The sequence below is a fragment of the Bos taurus genome, chromosome Y (genome assembly GCF_002263795.3).
Source record: "Bos taurus isolate L1 Dominette 01449 registration number 42190680 breed Hereford chromosome Y, ARS-UCD2.0, whole genome shotgun sequence".
Classification (NCBI taxonomy): domain Eukaryota; kingdom Metazoa; phylum Chordata; class Mammalia; order Artiodactyla; family Bovidae; genus Bos; species Bos taurus.
The window spans coordinates 6,343,253-6,357,889 of NC_082638.1; the positions used below are offsets into that span (position 1 = coordinate 6,343,253).

At 46.1% G+C, this 14,637-nt stretch overlaps 1 long non-coding RNA gene across 1 annotated transcript in view; it reads right to left on the reverse strand.

The window, feature by feature from the left end:
• Window positions 1-3,732: 3,732 nt before the first annotated feature.
• The window catches only part of LOC132344370 (uncharacterized), a 53,404-nt gene continuing 42,499 nt past the window's right edge, over window positions 3,733-14,637 (reverse strand). Inside the window, exon 3 of the long non-coding RNA XR_009493652.1 lies at window positions 3,733-4,245. This is a non-coding gene — a long non-coding RNA (uncharacterized lncRNA). The remainder of the gene's footprint in view (window positions 4,246-14,637) is intronic.

The following is a 14,637-nucleotide window of genomic DNA, read 5'->3' on the forward strand; positions in this document are numbered from 1 at the left end:
TACAGTGGAAGCTCGGAGTCTTACCCACTGGACCACCAGGGAAGTCCCTCGGCTGGTTTATTTTGGATCAGTTTTATGGTTTGGATTATTAGAGTTTGAGCACTGGCCTCACTTCCCCGTTAAACGATACATTTGGAAGCAGGGGTCCTGTTAGAAATCGCAGTTGGACTTTCTAGAGTTGAACCTCTCATCCCTGCAGTTTTATTACCTGTTTTCTCTTTTTCTTTTGTTAATATTGGGAGCTGTTTCTAACGCCTTGCTCCATCCAGCTTGAAATGACTTCCCAGGTCTCTCTACACGGGAGACATGGAATGCTTCCATGAAATGCTAAGTACGGCGTCCAAATATCTCCATGTGCACAGTCGACCGTCTCTACTCACCTGACGGCATCCATCCTGTGAGGAGACAGCATTTCCCACACTCCAGCCTTGCTATCCGAGGGCCTTCCGGCCATGAAGCTGCAAGGAGAAAGCACAAGAATCAATCGGTCCTGGTGCAAGAGCTCCATGTCCAAGCTCAGGCTCCGTCACCCCCTGGTCTCAAGCTCCCTGGTTCTGACTCTACTGCACTCCACATTCCATCTCCAAGATCCCACCCACCCCCTTTTTCTTTCTTTTTTTTTTTTTTAAATTTTCCTTTCTGGCTGGACCACAAGGCACGTGGGATCTGTTCCCCGACCAGAGACTGAATCCACTCCTTGTCCCCAGCATTGGAAGCGCAGAGCCTTAATCACTGGGCCACCAGGGAAGTCCCTTGAAGATTCCTCTCTGTGCCATTTGCTGATGAGCCGTTTAGGACCCGCCTCATCACAACATCCTGGACTGGCTTCCAGTATCTGTACACCCTCCCCACGCTGCCCACAACCACAGCAGAGGGGCGCACACACTCCCACCAGCCCTGCCGACAAGCCCTGCCATATGGGGCCAATTCCAGGCCAGATGGGAACCGAGGCTCTGCAGAAAATCAGGGATAAATCTTAATCAGAGGCTTCAGTCTGGAGTGAGCACCACCCAGCACAGTCTCCCTTTCAGACTTTAGCTGATGAGGCCTGATGATATCTCAGAGCAGATTAGCCCTGTTTCTTGAAAAAGACAGCGTGACTGCAGGACAGACACATGCACCGAACTTCCAGAAAAGCATCGACGCCTTTCTGGGTCCCAAGATGACAGGTGCATTTCATTGTGGCTGAACTTCCACGTGATTCTAACTCTATGCGACCCCCTGGACTGCAGCCTGCCAGGCTCCTCTGTCCATGGGATTCTCCAGGCAAGAATACTGGAGTGGGTTGCCACGCCCTCCTCCAGGGGATCTTCCCGATCCGGGGATGGAATCTGTGTCTCATATCTCCTGCACTGGCAGAGGGGTTCTTTACCATGGAGCCACCTGGGAAGCCAGAGGGGAGAGAGAGACTCTTCAAACTGTACTTTTCATGGCCAGGCAGTCAGCTCCACTGTGGGGCACAAACGTAGGTGTCTCCGAAGCCTGGTGAATCTTTGAAAGAATTCTGAGAAGAAATCTTTCTTGATCTCCTGTGACATTACACACAGCTGTGTTCACCATCCCTTTTGTGCCTGAAACACCAGGATTCCTAAATAAACAACTGGAAAGTTCCTTGTTTTCCAAAGGAGATTGTTCACCACATGTAACAATTTAGAACACCTGGAGATCTGTTCTTAAGACTTATTTTTGAATTGGAATAGTAGAGTGTCAAACCTTGGATGAGTCTCCTCTAATCAGTTACTCCCAAACCAACTTGTAACTTGCAGAAACAATGACCTTCTAAGCAAAGAAAAATGCACCGTTTTTACACACATTTAGAGCAGCACTAACCACAATTGTCAAAAGGTGCAAATGACTCAAATGCCCATTTAAAGCTGAATGGATATACAAATGGTGCATTATACATACAATAGAATATTATCCAGCCATAAAAAGAAAAAAAAAAAATACTGCCACAGGCCACAATGTAGATGGACCCTGAAAACATTGTGCTAAGTGAAAGGAACCAGACCTAAAAAGACAAATATTTTATGGTTCCGTTTAGATGAAATATGCAGAAGGGGCAAATCCTCGGGGACAGAAAGCAGACTGGGGATAACCAGAAGCTTAGGGAGGGGAAAAGGCAGTGACTCTCTAGTGGATACAGGGTTTAATCTGGGGGTGATGAAAATGCTTTGGATCTACGTAGAGGCAGTGGTTTGTACCCGGATTTCCCAGGTGGCGCTAGTGTTAAAGAAATCTGCTGCCAATGAAGGAGACCTAAGAGACGCAGGTTCGATCCCTGGGTGGGGAAGATCCGCTGGAGAAGGGAATGGCAACCCACTCCAGTATTCTTGCCTGGAGCATCCCATGGTCAGAGGAGCCTGGCGGGGCTACAGTCTATGGGGTCGTACAGAGTAGGACATGCCTGAGCGACTTAGCACACATGTACAATGTGTGAATGTACTAAACCCTGCACAATTCCAAGGTTGCACAATGCTGTGAATTACTCAAGGCCAATGAATTGCTCACCCTCAAATCGTTAGCTTTATTTTATGCAAATTGCACCTCAAATTTTTTTTTAATGATTTAAAGCTCAGTCCCTGGCTTTCTGTAGAGACCAGCAGAATCAGCGTAGCCTAGGAGAAGGCAATGGCAACCCACTCCAGTACTCTTGCCTGGAAAATCCCATGGACAGAGGAGCCTGGTGGGCTGCAGTCCATGGGGTCTCGAAGAGTCAAACACGACTGAGCAACTTCACTTTCACTTTTCCCTTTCATGCATTGGAGAAGGAAATGGCTACCCACTCCAGTGTTCTTGCCTGGAGAATCCCAGGGACGGGGGAGCCTGGTGGGCTGCCGTCTATGGGGTCGCACAGAGTCGGACACGACTGAAGCGACTTAGCAGCAGCAGCAGCAGGAGCTTCTTAGAAATGCAGGTTCGGGCACAGAATTAACAGTTACAAACTACACACACACACAAACACTTAAAGTAGATAAACAACAAGGATTTACATTACAGACACAGAGGGGAATTCACTGCGGGTCCAGGAGTTAGGGCTTTGTGTTTTCACTCCCAAGGGCCCAGGTTCAATCCCTGCTCCAGGAATTAAAATCCCACACTTGATACATAGAAAGAAAAAGATTCATTCCCTTCTATGTGTGCGTGCCAAGTCATCTTTGAAGCTTTGCGACTTCAGTCGTCTTTGAAGCTCTGCGACTCCCTAGGACTGTATCTCTGTCCAGGGGGACAGGCTCCTCTGTCCATGGGATTCTCCAGGCAAGAATACTGAAGCCGGTAGCCAGACCCAACTCCAGGGGATCTTCCCAACCTAGGGATCGAAACCGTGTCTCTTACATCTCCTGCGATGTCAGGTGGGTTCTTTCCCACTAGCACCACCGAAGAAGCCCCTGTGTCCCTTCTACAGCATTTGTAAATCCACTATCCTTCAATTTTTTTTTACTCTTTTTAATTTAAAAAAAAGTGCAGTATAGCACAAGGAATTATTTCGAATATCTTTTAATAACCTATAATGGATTATAGACTGCGAAAATAACTGAATCAGGGTGTACTATATCTGAAAGTAGCACTCTATTGTAAGTCAACAACACTTCAATTTTTAAAAAAGAAAGAAGAGGGAAAAAAAAGACCAGAATACTGGAGTGGGTTGCCAGGCCCTCGTCCAGGGGATCTCCCCAACCCAGGGATCAAACCCAGTCTCCCGTATTGCAGGCTAGATTCTTTACCATCGAAGCCACCAGGGAAGCCTAAAAATAAAAGAAAGAAGACAAAATAAAACAAGTGGAGGATCTCAGCCCCACTCAGAACTACAGGATCAGAACCTGAACTTTGAAACCCTCCCCAGGCATTCGCGTTATCGCTCCGGGGTAGGTTGACTGGCCCTCACTGTGAAGTCACGCTATTTTGCTTTTCAACAAAATGCCTCTCCAGGCCTTCAAAAGGCATCTGCACAAAGCTGGCTTCTCTCCCTCCCTCCATCCAAGTCAACTAAGAACCTTCTATGCTGCCTACCTCTCCATCGTCCTCACCCACCAGACCCCTGCAAGAGGCAAGACTCCGTCAAGCGATGCCACACAGCCTGGAAGCCCAGGGAGAATTTTCTCACCAAATTCTTACCGACCAAGACAGATTTGATTGCCTCACTCAGAAACGGTTCTCTCCTCCTCCTGTCTTCTGTCACTGATAAACAGACCAGCTGGTCCTTCTTCCGGCTTCCCTGGTGACTCAGCTTGGTAAAGAATCCGCCTGCAACACGGGAGACCTGGGTTCGATCCCTCGGTTGGGGAAATTCCCCTGGAGGAGGGTGTGGCAACCCACTCCAGTACTCTTGCCAATGACCCCAGGATAAATTGCTTGACTCTGGGCTTTCCCAGTGGTTCAGTGGTAGAGAATCCACCTGCAACACGAGAGAACTGGGTTCGATCCCTGGGTTGGGAAGATTGCCCTGGAGAAGGGAAAGGCTACCCACTCCAGAATTCTGGCCCGGAGAATCCCATGGACTGTATAGTCCACGGGGTTGCAGAGAGTTGGACACGACTGAGCGACCTTCACTTCACTTGGTTCTGCTTCAGCTCCTCTGCTCTCTCATAATTCTTACTCATCTGCAGACCTCTTTATATCCCTTAATTCCCACACAAAAAAAATCACTTCTAACTACAGTTGCTATCTGTAAAAGTAATGTTCAGAGGGCTGCAGAAGAAAGATGGTGGTGGCTCAGAGCAGGATAGGTTGGGTGGAAGGCGCTCAGTCACGTCTGCCTCTTTGTGACCCTATGGACTATAGTCAGCCAAGCTGCTCTGTCCATAGGATTCTCCCGGCAAGAATACTGGAGTGGGTTGCCATGCCCTATTCCAGGGGATCTTTCCGATCCCGGGATCGAACCTGTGTCTTTTATATCTCCTGCATTGGCAGCAGGGTTCTTTAGCACTGAGCCATCATCATGACCCGAGAAAGTCAAATGTAATTCAAATCTGAGTGTCCATGCACCAAGCTTTACAGGAACGCAGTCGTGTTCATCTGCTTAGATGTTTCTCTGGCTGCTTTCCACACTACACCAGCCAAGTGGAATCCTTACAACCGACTGTGCGCCTCAAAGAGCTCAAAATGTTAGCTATCTGGCCCTTCCTGGTACAAGTTAACCAACCCTTGGTCTAAGCCAGACTGGTTCATTTCTGTTGTCAAATACGCCACATTTCGCTTCTCTGGGTGCAGTACGTTCAGCGTTCAGGCGTTTCCGTGTTTCTGGCTAAACCAAGTTACAGATTAGCAATCATCCACTTCCTTTGCTTCTGCAGTTCATGTTCATCAGTTCATACGACACAGGGATCTCAGTAAATGCAACAGCTACAGTGATTTCGGAACAGGGGTTGTTGTTGTTATTCAGTAGTTGGGTCGTGTCTGACTCTTAGCAACCCCGTGGACTGCAGCGGGGAGGCCCCCTTGTTTTTCTCTGCGTGAACTCGGAAGTTTTCGCTCAACCGCAAAAGTACAAAGCAGAAGAAGGACTCCTCTGGCCTCTGTATGATCTGGAAGGTTTCCACCATTTCTTCCAAGCGCTTGATTGCCTCCATGACGCTTTTCTCCATCTCATGTATAAACACCGCTGCTTTCCAGCTGCCGCAGCTGGGATTCAAAACCACTTCCTTGGCCGGTGATTTAGCATTTCACTCTTTTACACACCAGCTTCCCCGGGCTGCCATAACAAAGTCAGAGCCAGCATTTAACAAGTCTGTCTGAGCTCAAAGCCGAAAAATAATTCCCACTAGTCCATCTTTTCTGGTGATCTCTCCACACTGGGATAAAAAGTCATGAATCTATTTCCTACCTATCCCCCACCATATGTAGATTGACTGATTTCATCAACACTTTCTGGTTTATGGATCCTTTTTCTCTGCCTGAAAACAAAACACGTGCTTCAGGGTTTTCACCAACTCCATACTTGAATTCCTAAACTCAGCCTCGTCCTTCACCTACTCTTCTGTATACTTAACACTGGATTCCCCAGGTTGGCGGTAAAGTGGTAAAGTGGTAAAGAACCCGCCTGCCAGTGCAGGAGACCCAAGAGAGGCAGTGTTCGATCCCTGGGTGGGGAAGATCTCCTGGAGGAGGGCATGGCAACCCACTCCAGTGTTCTTGCCTGGAGAATCCCAGGGACAGAGGAGCCTGGAGGGCTACGGTCCATGGGGTCGAAAAGAGTTGGACACAGCTGAAGTCAGACTTAGCATGCACACACACGCTCAACATAATTTGACAGAGTAATGATGCAACGGATGGAAACTATCAAGAACTTTTTACATCTGCATTAAAGCTTTATAATTTATCATGAGTTTTTTTAAATCATGAGTTGTTTTTTTATCATGCTTATTTATGTATTTATTTTTTACTGGCTTCCACATACAACCTGCCCAGAAGGCTCCTCCAGGCTTACTCCTGGGGGCCCACCATAGCTCCCTGCAGGCCAGCTAGTATGTCCCAAGATACAGGATATAATTAGCTTCCCACATCAAACTAATTTCATGACTACACCTTGGCCAACTATTGCTGTCATTTGTAAGCGACTGCCACCCGATGAAGCCACATATTTTTTAATCAATTTTTTTTTTTTTTTTGCTCTTTCAGCATAATTTACCTGTGGTTTACCAACTACTCTTTCACTTGCACAAATTTCCCTGACACCATATACATCCCTGGGCAACAATTTGATATAATCAGTAAATAAAATCCTCAAAAGTTTCAAGGTGTTTTGAAAAACAAGTTCAGTGAATAAAATCCTCAAAGTTTCAAGGTGTTTTGAAAAACAAGTTATTTTATTAGGTCAGGGACATACCACTGCCACCAACCCTCCCCCGCCCCCCAAAATTGTAAGCCAAAACCTATTATGTGACGTTACAAATTCTGTAATCAAGTGATTATGCCTTTTAATGGGAGGGGGGGATAAAGGCAACATTAGCTGCTGCCCAAATCCAAAACCTGGAAAATTACCACCGAACGGTCTTCAGGCAGAACAAAGACTAAACATTTCATCATGTAGCCAAGATCCTGATCCGAATTAACTCATAATAATGAATTAATGGCACAGATGGTTGTCATGGTGACTTAATTTTGGCTTTACATAATCTAGATGTCAGATGACACATGAGAATATTGCTAAAATAATGAACAACTCCCATGCTTTAGGTTCCCAGCATCTTTGACCTTCTTACATTTAAACGGCTTTCTAAATCCATCTGAAAATATTCAGGACAGCACTTAGGCCTCCTGATTTATGCTAATAATTTGATCGTCTCTCCCTTCCCTTAGCAGAGCTAACCACATTTGAATACACTGAATGGTTTAACTACCTCCACAGATTTCCGATCAAAGCAAGTGTGAAATAATTTTCCCCCACTTTGTACAGCAAAATCCTTTATGCAAGTGAGTCAACAATACGGAGAGGAGATAACGCAATTCAAAAGGCGTGAAGACAGAGCTTATGGAAGACGTATTTGCTAATATTATCACGCCAAATTGTTTCTTTTGTTTTCTTAAGTCTCAGCTGGGAGGCGGCGGCCACTGAAAGGAGGTTCTGCCCACATAGCCTGGTCTTTAGCATACTTTAGGGAATGAAATTACTTTCTAATCACGAAATCCACCAGACTGTGGAACAGCCTGATACAAGAAGTCACGTTGTGCCAGGAAAGCACTGGGTCGTTCTGAAGTGAACTCACAGGGCCCTGCAGTAACCTGCCTGAGGCCATCGCTGAAATGAAAGCCAGTGAGACAACCCCAGAGCCCTGCCTCCTGCTTCAGCATCCAATTTTCATTACATTGGCCTCCTAGGGGTGAGGAGCCTGCCAGGTAAGGAGTGGGTAGGAAGAATCTGGAGTTTGTAGTCAAATTGAAAAACCAGCTTCTTCCCCGTGGAATCTCCCAAGCTGTGACCCTTTGAGGAGAAAATGTGCTGCTCGGGAATAATTACAAACCCAGCTGTCAGCCTTTACCCTGATGGCAAAGAGCTGGAGCACTGATGACCACGTGGGTAGCAACCAGAGTTGTCTGTCACGTGCCCTCCCCGCTGCTGTGAGTATCTGCCTTCTCCCTGCTGCTCAACCCCCTTGGGCCCAGCTAGGTAGGGATCATATTGTGGGAGGAAAGAATGCGACCTCAGGATCTGCAAAGACTGCAGAGCTCGGTGGAGCCAAGAGTCCCAAACTTCAGCGCCAACGATAATCAGCAAATCCCCGGAGGAGGACCGGTTGGAACACCAAGGGGGGCTCCACCTACTTCCAGAGTGTCCCAAACAGGTCCCCCATATTTCTTTCTTTTTTTTTTTTTTAATTTTGATTGATCTGGCTGCACCAGGTCTCAGTTGCAGCGAGCAGGACCTTCAATCCATGGAGCCCGCCATCAAGGTCACAGATTTAGAGTTTTGTACCAAGGCCACGGAGGCAGAGAGCCCTGCACCCAGGTCATCTTGGAACTGACTGAGCCCCATAGCAACTTTTGCTATGAGCCCCCTCACCCACTCCTTGATCTAAACCAGGCGGCTCCCTGACCTCATTGTAAGTAGAAATACCCACCCTCCCAGGTAGCTCAGTGGCTAAAAGAATCTGCCTGCAAAGCAGGACACCTGAGTTTGATCCCCAGGTTGGGAAGATCCCCTGGAGAAGGGCATGGCAACCCACTCCAGTATTCTTGCCTGGAGAATCCCATGGACAGAGGAGCCAGGCGGGCTACAGTCTGGTGGGGTTGCAGAGTCAGACACGACTGACACTTTCATTCACCCTATTACTCACCCTATAGCAGCCTAACCAATCACCCAATGTCACCCTCCAGCAGCAATTTGCTTTGTCCTAGGCTACAAAAACTGGCTTCTACCCCACCAAAGGGGTTGCCTCTCCCTGATCCATCAGGAGGTCGGCCAGCTGAACTTGCTATGCTGCTTCCTCTTAATACATCGCTCGTTTCTGAAATACTCTTGTGTCTGAAAATTCTTTGCAACCTCTGTTCCAACCATGCCATGATTTTCGTTGCAGCATGGAGGATCTTTAGTCTCAGCGTGTGAACTCTTGGCATGTTGGATTCAGTTTCCTGACTGAGGATGGAACCCAGCCCCCAGGCATTTGGAGGGTGGAGTCTTAGCCACTGGACCACCAGGGAAGTCCCCCAAGACGGCATCCTTCCAACCAGCTCCCCCTCACCCACTCTTGCAAAACCACCTAGAGTTGCATGTAATAAGCCATGGGGAAGAGCTGAGATCCCAATTGCAAGCTCATCCTTCAGTGCTGTCTCACTAGAGCTATGTTGCTGCAAATTTTCCTTTCACATCTGTCTGGCTCCGGCACACGTTGGACTCAGATGGGAGGCCGGCTTCTCCGGTTGAGAATCACAGCCTCCTGGTACTGTGCCGTCTTCAGGAGAGCTCACACCATCTCCCAGTGACTGGAGAGAAACTGAGCAAGGCTTTCACTGAGGACTAAGGGTGACGGGTGGCAAGGCAAACACAGCACCGAGACCGCCTGCAAAGCCCCGAGGAAGCGAGGTGGCTTTCAGCCTCACCTTGACTGTCTGTCACATGACTCACAGAGCACAGCCAGCGCTAATAAATCAACCGTTCTTTAAAGCACCCTGGTCAGCTGCTTGTATTTCTGTGGATACTTTTGAGCTGTGGTGTTGGAGAAGACTCTTGAGAGTCCCTTGGACTGCAAGGAGATCCAGCCAGTCCATCCTAAAGGAGATCAGCCCTGGGTGTTCATTGGAAGGACTGACGTTGAAGGTGAAACTCTAATACTTTGGTTACCTGATACGAAGAGCTGACTCATTGGAAATACCCTGATGCTGGGAAAGATAGAGGGCGGGAGAAGGGGATGAGCTGGTTGGATGGCATCACTGACTCGATTGACATGGGTTTGAGTAGACTCCAGGAGTTGGTGATGGGCAGGGAGTTCTGGTATGCTGCGGTTCATGGGGTCGCAGAGTCGGACACGACTGAGCGACTGAACTCAACTGAACTGTGCCAGCCAGATATGCAGTTTAGAGCCTCCTCGGCCCGGATGATACTGACCGGCAGTAGCGGGTATTTCAAGCTTTTACATTTAAGAAGACGACTTACAAACGATAGAGAGAATAGGTACCTAGATCTCCTAAAAGGGAGCGTGTTGAAAGTTGAAGGGTTTGTGGCCATAATCTTTATTTGGTTGAGGAAATTTCTTCCAGTCCCTAGTTTAATAAAAGGTTTCCTTTATTTTTAAAAATATTTTACAAATTTTTTTTTTTACAAAATAAAAATATATTTTATTTATTTATTTTGCAACACCAGGTCTCCGCTGCAGCCTGTGAACTCTCAGCTGTAGTATGTGGGTTCTACTTACCTGGCCAGGGATCAAACCTGGGCCCCTGCATTGGGAGCTCGGAGTCTCAGCCACTGGAAGTCCCAAAAAGGTATTATGATGAGGTGTTTAACTGTATCAATTTTTCTTTTTCTGTATGTACTTAAAATCTTTGATTTTGCCCTTTAGTGTAATGATGTAGGATGCATCACTGATAAAGTGTTCCCATGTTAAATATCATTGCACTCCTGGAATAAATTCTGCCTGATAATCCTGTACATAAATATATATAGAGAGATACAAAGTATACTTATACTTTTTGTATCCATATATTTATATTTTATTTTGAAAATAAAGTATTAGCTACATGAATTCAACATTTTATATATATATTTATGTATAGGATTATCAGGCAGAATTTATTTATATTATCTATATTATTTATATTTATTATTGTATTTATTGATAATATATTAATAATATTATTACAATTCATATTTGTTAGATTTATTTGTTTATATTTATTTATATTATTTATCTACACAAAAAGTATAGATACAAAGTATAGATATACTTTTTATATCCATACTTTTATATCTATACTTTATTTTGAAAATAAAGTATTAGCTACATAAATTAACTACATGAAAAGTATACAAAAAGTATATTTTTGTATTATATACAATTATTACAGTGTATTATATATTATGGGCTTCCCTGGTGGCTCAGATGGTAAAGTGTCTGCCTGCAATGCAGGAGACCCAGGTTCAATTCCTGGGTCGGGAAGATCCTCTGGAGAAGGAAATGGCAACCCACTCCAGCACTCTTGCCTGGAAAATCCCATGGACGGAGGAGCCTGATAGGCTACAGTCCATGGGGTTGCAAATTATAAGTGAAATGATACATAAATTATGTATCTTTTCTTGTATTATCCTTACCTAGTTTTTGAGTAAAGATTACACTAATCTCAGAAGAAAAGAAGGCTTAGTAGGAAATTAAGCAAAATATGGGAATAAAGATAAGGAAAGTTTGAGGAGTAAATGTTACATCTCCAGGAAAAACACAGTGATGTCTCAAGATAAATACTGTGCCAGATTTTTCATCTGAACATGAGAGTTGCCTATAAAAATGATTTTTTAAGTATTTAATTTTTTTTTTAAGAAGGGAGAGAGGGGAGGGGTGGAAAGGGGTGAAGAGAAAGGAGAGTGCATAGAAAAAGAAAACAAATAGAGAGGGACACAGTGGAAAAGGAGCATGTCCAAGATCAGTTATTCTTTCTGTGGTTGAGCAGACAGCCCGTGGTGGTCACTGCAGAGCTGGTTTGTCCTCTGTACCCATAACTACGCAGCTCCTACAGTCTGCACAGCAAGCTGAAGCCCAGTGCATGGCATGGAGCCACTCAAGCTCTGCAGACACCTCACCCCTGCCAGCTGGGGCCCTTCACAGGAGCCCCACAGCAGCTTTGGTTACCTGAGCCCTTCACCCCCGTCTCCAGGCAACGGGCACCCTCCCACCTCCAGCGAGCAGGGGAGGCAACCTGCTCCCAGGACACCTTCCTTCCCCTTGCTGCCCCTGATTTGCTGGGAGTCATGTTTCAATCACCTCTCTCTTCCATAATCAGCCTGTCCCTCCTGACCCATTAACTCCATGAAGCTGCCATCTAGCATTCGGGGGGCCTCGAAATTATTTCTGATTACAAACATCAAGCACGCAGCCGTAGCGGGAAGACAAAGGCTCAGTTCAGTTCAGTTGCTCAGTCGTGTCCGACTCTCTGCAACCCCATGAACCGCAGCACACCAGGCCTCCCTGTTCATCACCAACTCCCGGAGTCTACCCAGACCCATGTCCATCGAGTTGATGATGCCATCCAACCATCTCATCCTCTGTCATCCCCTTCTCCTCCCGCCCTCAATCTTTCCCAGCACCGGGGTCTTCTCAAATGAGTCCGCTCTTCCCATCAGGTGGCCAAAGGATTGGAGTTTCAGCTTCAACATCAGTCCTTCCAATGAACACCCAGGACTGATCTCCTTTAGGATGGACTGGTTGGACCTCCTTGCAGTCGAAGAGACTCTCAAGAGTCTTCTCTAGCACCACAGTTTCAAGGCATCAATTCTTTGGCGTTCAGCTTTCTTTAAAGGAGAGGTTATGACAGGTTGTGCACAATGATCAAATCTCTCTCTCTCTCTTCTCTCTCTCTTCAGTTGCTAAGTCATGTCCGACTCTTGTGACCCCATGGACTGTAGCCCACCAGGCTCCCCTGTCCATGGGATTCTCCAGGTAAGAACGCTGGAGTGGGTTGCCATTTCCTTCTCCAGGAGATCTTCCCAACCCAGGGATCGAACCTGGGTCTCCCGCACTGCAGGCAGATTCTTTACTGACTGAGTTATGAGGGAAGCCCAATATATAAACAAATAGAAACATGCATAATATAGACAAATATAAACATGTGTAAATGCACAGACACAGATGCACCAGTGGATACACATATACACATCTGTGTGCCTGCACGTGCACACACGTGAAGGCACGCAAATCTGGATACACCCATGCATGCACACACACATGTGCCCACAGACAGATGCACCCACGGGCACACTGTTAAATTAACGAAACAACGAGGCTCTAAACAAGACTTCAGGTCAGTTCAGTTCAGTTCAGTAGCTCAGTCGTGTCCGACTCTTTGCCACCCCATGAATCGCAGCACGCCAGGCCTCCCTGTCCATCACAAACTCCCGGAGTTCACCCAGACTCACGTCCATCGAGTCAGTGACGCCATCCAGCCATCTCATCCTCTGTCGTCCCCTTCTCCTCCTGCCCCCAATCCCTCCCAGCATCAGTCTTTTCCAATGAGTCAGCTCTTCGCATGATGTGGCCAAAGTAGTGGAGTTTCAGCTTTAGCATCATTCCTTCCAAAGAAATCCCAGGGCTGATCTCCTTCAGAATGGACTGGTTGGATCTCCTTGCAGTCCAAGGGACTCTCAAGAGTCTTCTCCAACACCACAGTTCAAAAGCATCTTCAGCACTCAGCCTTCTTCACAGTCTGACTCTCACATCCATACATGACCACAGGAAAAACCATAGCCTTGACTAGACGGACCTTTGTTGGCAAAGTAATGTCTCTGCTTTTCAATATGCTATCTAGGTTGGTCATAACTTTCCTTCCAAGGAGTAAGTGTCTTTTAATTTCATGGCTGCAGTTACCATCTGCAGTGATTTTGGAGCCCAAAAAATAAAGTCTGACACTGTTCCCATCTGTGTGGATCACAATAAACTGCAAAATTCTGAAAGAGATGGGAATACCAGACCACCTGATCTGCCTCTTGAGAAATCTGTATGTAGGTCAGGAAGCAATAGTTAGAATTGGACACGGAACAACAGACTGGCTCTAAATAGGAAAAGGATTACATCAAGGCTGTATATTGTCACCCTGCTTATTTAACTTATATGCAGAGTACATCATGAGAAACGCTGGGCTGGAAGAAACACAAGCTGGAATCAAGATTGCCGGGAGAAATATCAATAACCTCAGCTTTGCAGATGACACCACCCTTATGGCAGAAAGTGAAGAGGAACTAAAAAGCCTCTTGATGAAAGTGAAAGTGGAGAGTGAAAAAGTTGGCTTAAAGCTCAACATTCAGAAAATGAAGATCATGGCATCTGGTCCCATCACTTCTGTCTGGGAAGGCCTTACAAATAGCTGTGAAAAGAAGAGAAGCGAAACGCAAAGGAGAAAAGGAAAAATATAAGCATCTGAATGCAGAGTTCCAAAGAATAGCAAGAAGAGATCAGAAAGCCTTCTTCAGCGATCAATGCAAAGAAATAGAAGAAAATAACAGAATGGGAAAGACTAGAGAGCTCTTCAAGAAAATTAGAGATACCAAGGGAACATTTCATGCAAAGATGGGCTCGATAAAGGACAGAAATGGTATGGAACTAACAGAAGCAGAAGATATTAAGAAGAGGTGGCAAGAATACACAGAAGAACTGTACAAAAAAGATCTTCATGACCCAGATAATCACGATGGTGTGATCACTCACCTAGAGCCAGATATCCTGGAATGTGAAGTCCAGTGGGCCTTAGAAAGCATCAGTACGAACAAAGCTAGTGGAGGTGATGGAATTCCAGTGGAGCTATTTCAAATCCTGAAAGATGATGCTGTGAAAGTGCTACACTCAATATGCCAGCAAATTTGGAAAACTCAGCAGTGGCCACAGGACTGGAAAAGGTCAGTTTTCATTCCAATCCCAAACAAAGGCAATGCCAAAGAATGCTCAAACTACCACACAACTGCACTCATCTCACATACTAGTACAGTAACGCTCAAAATTC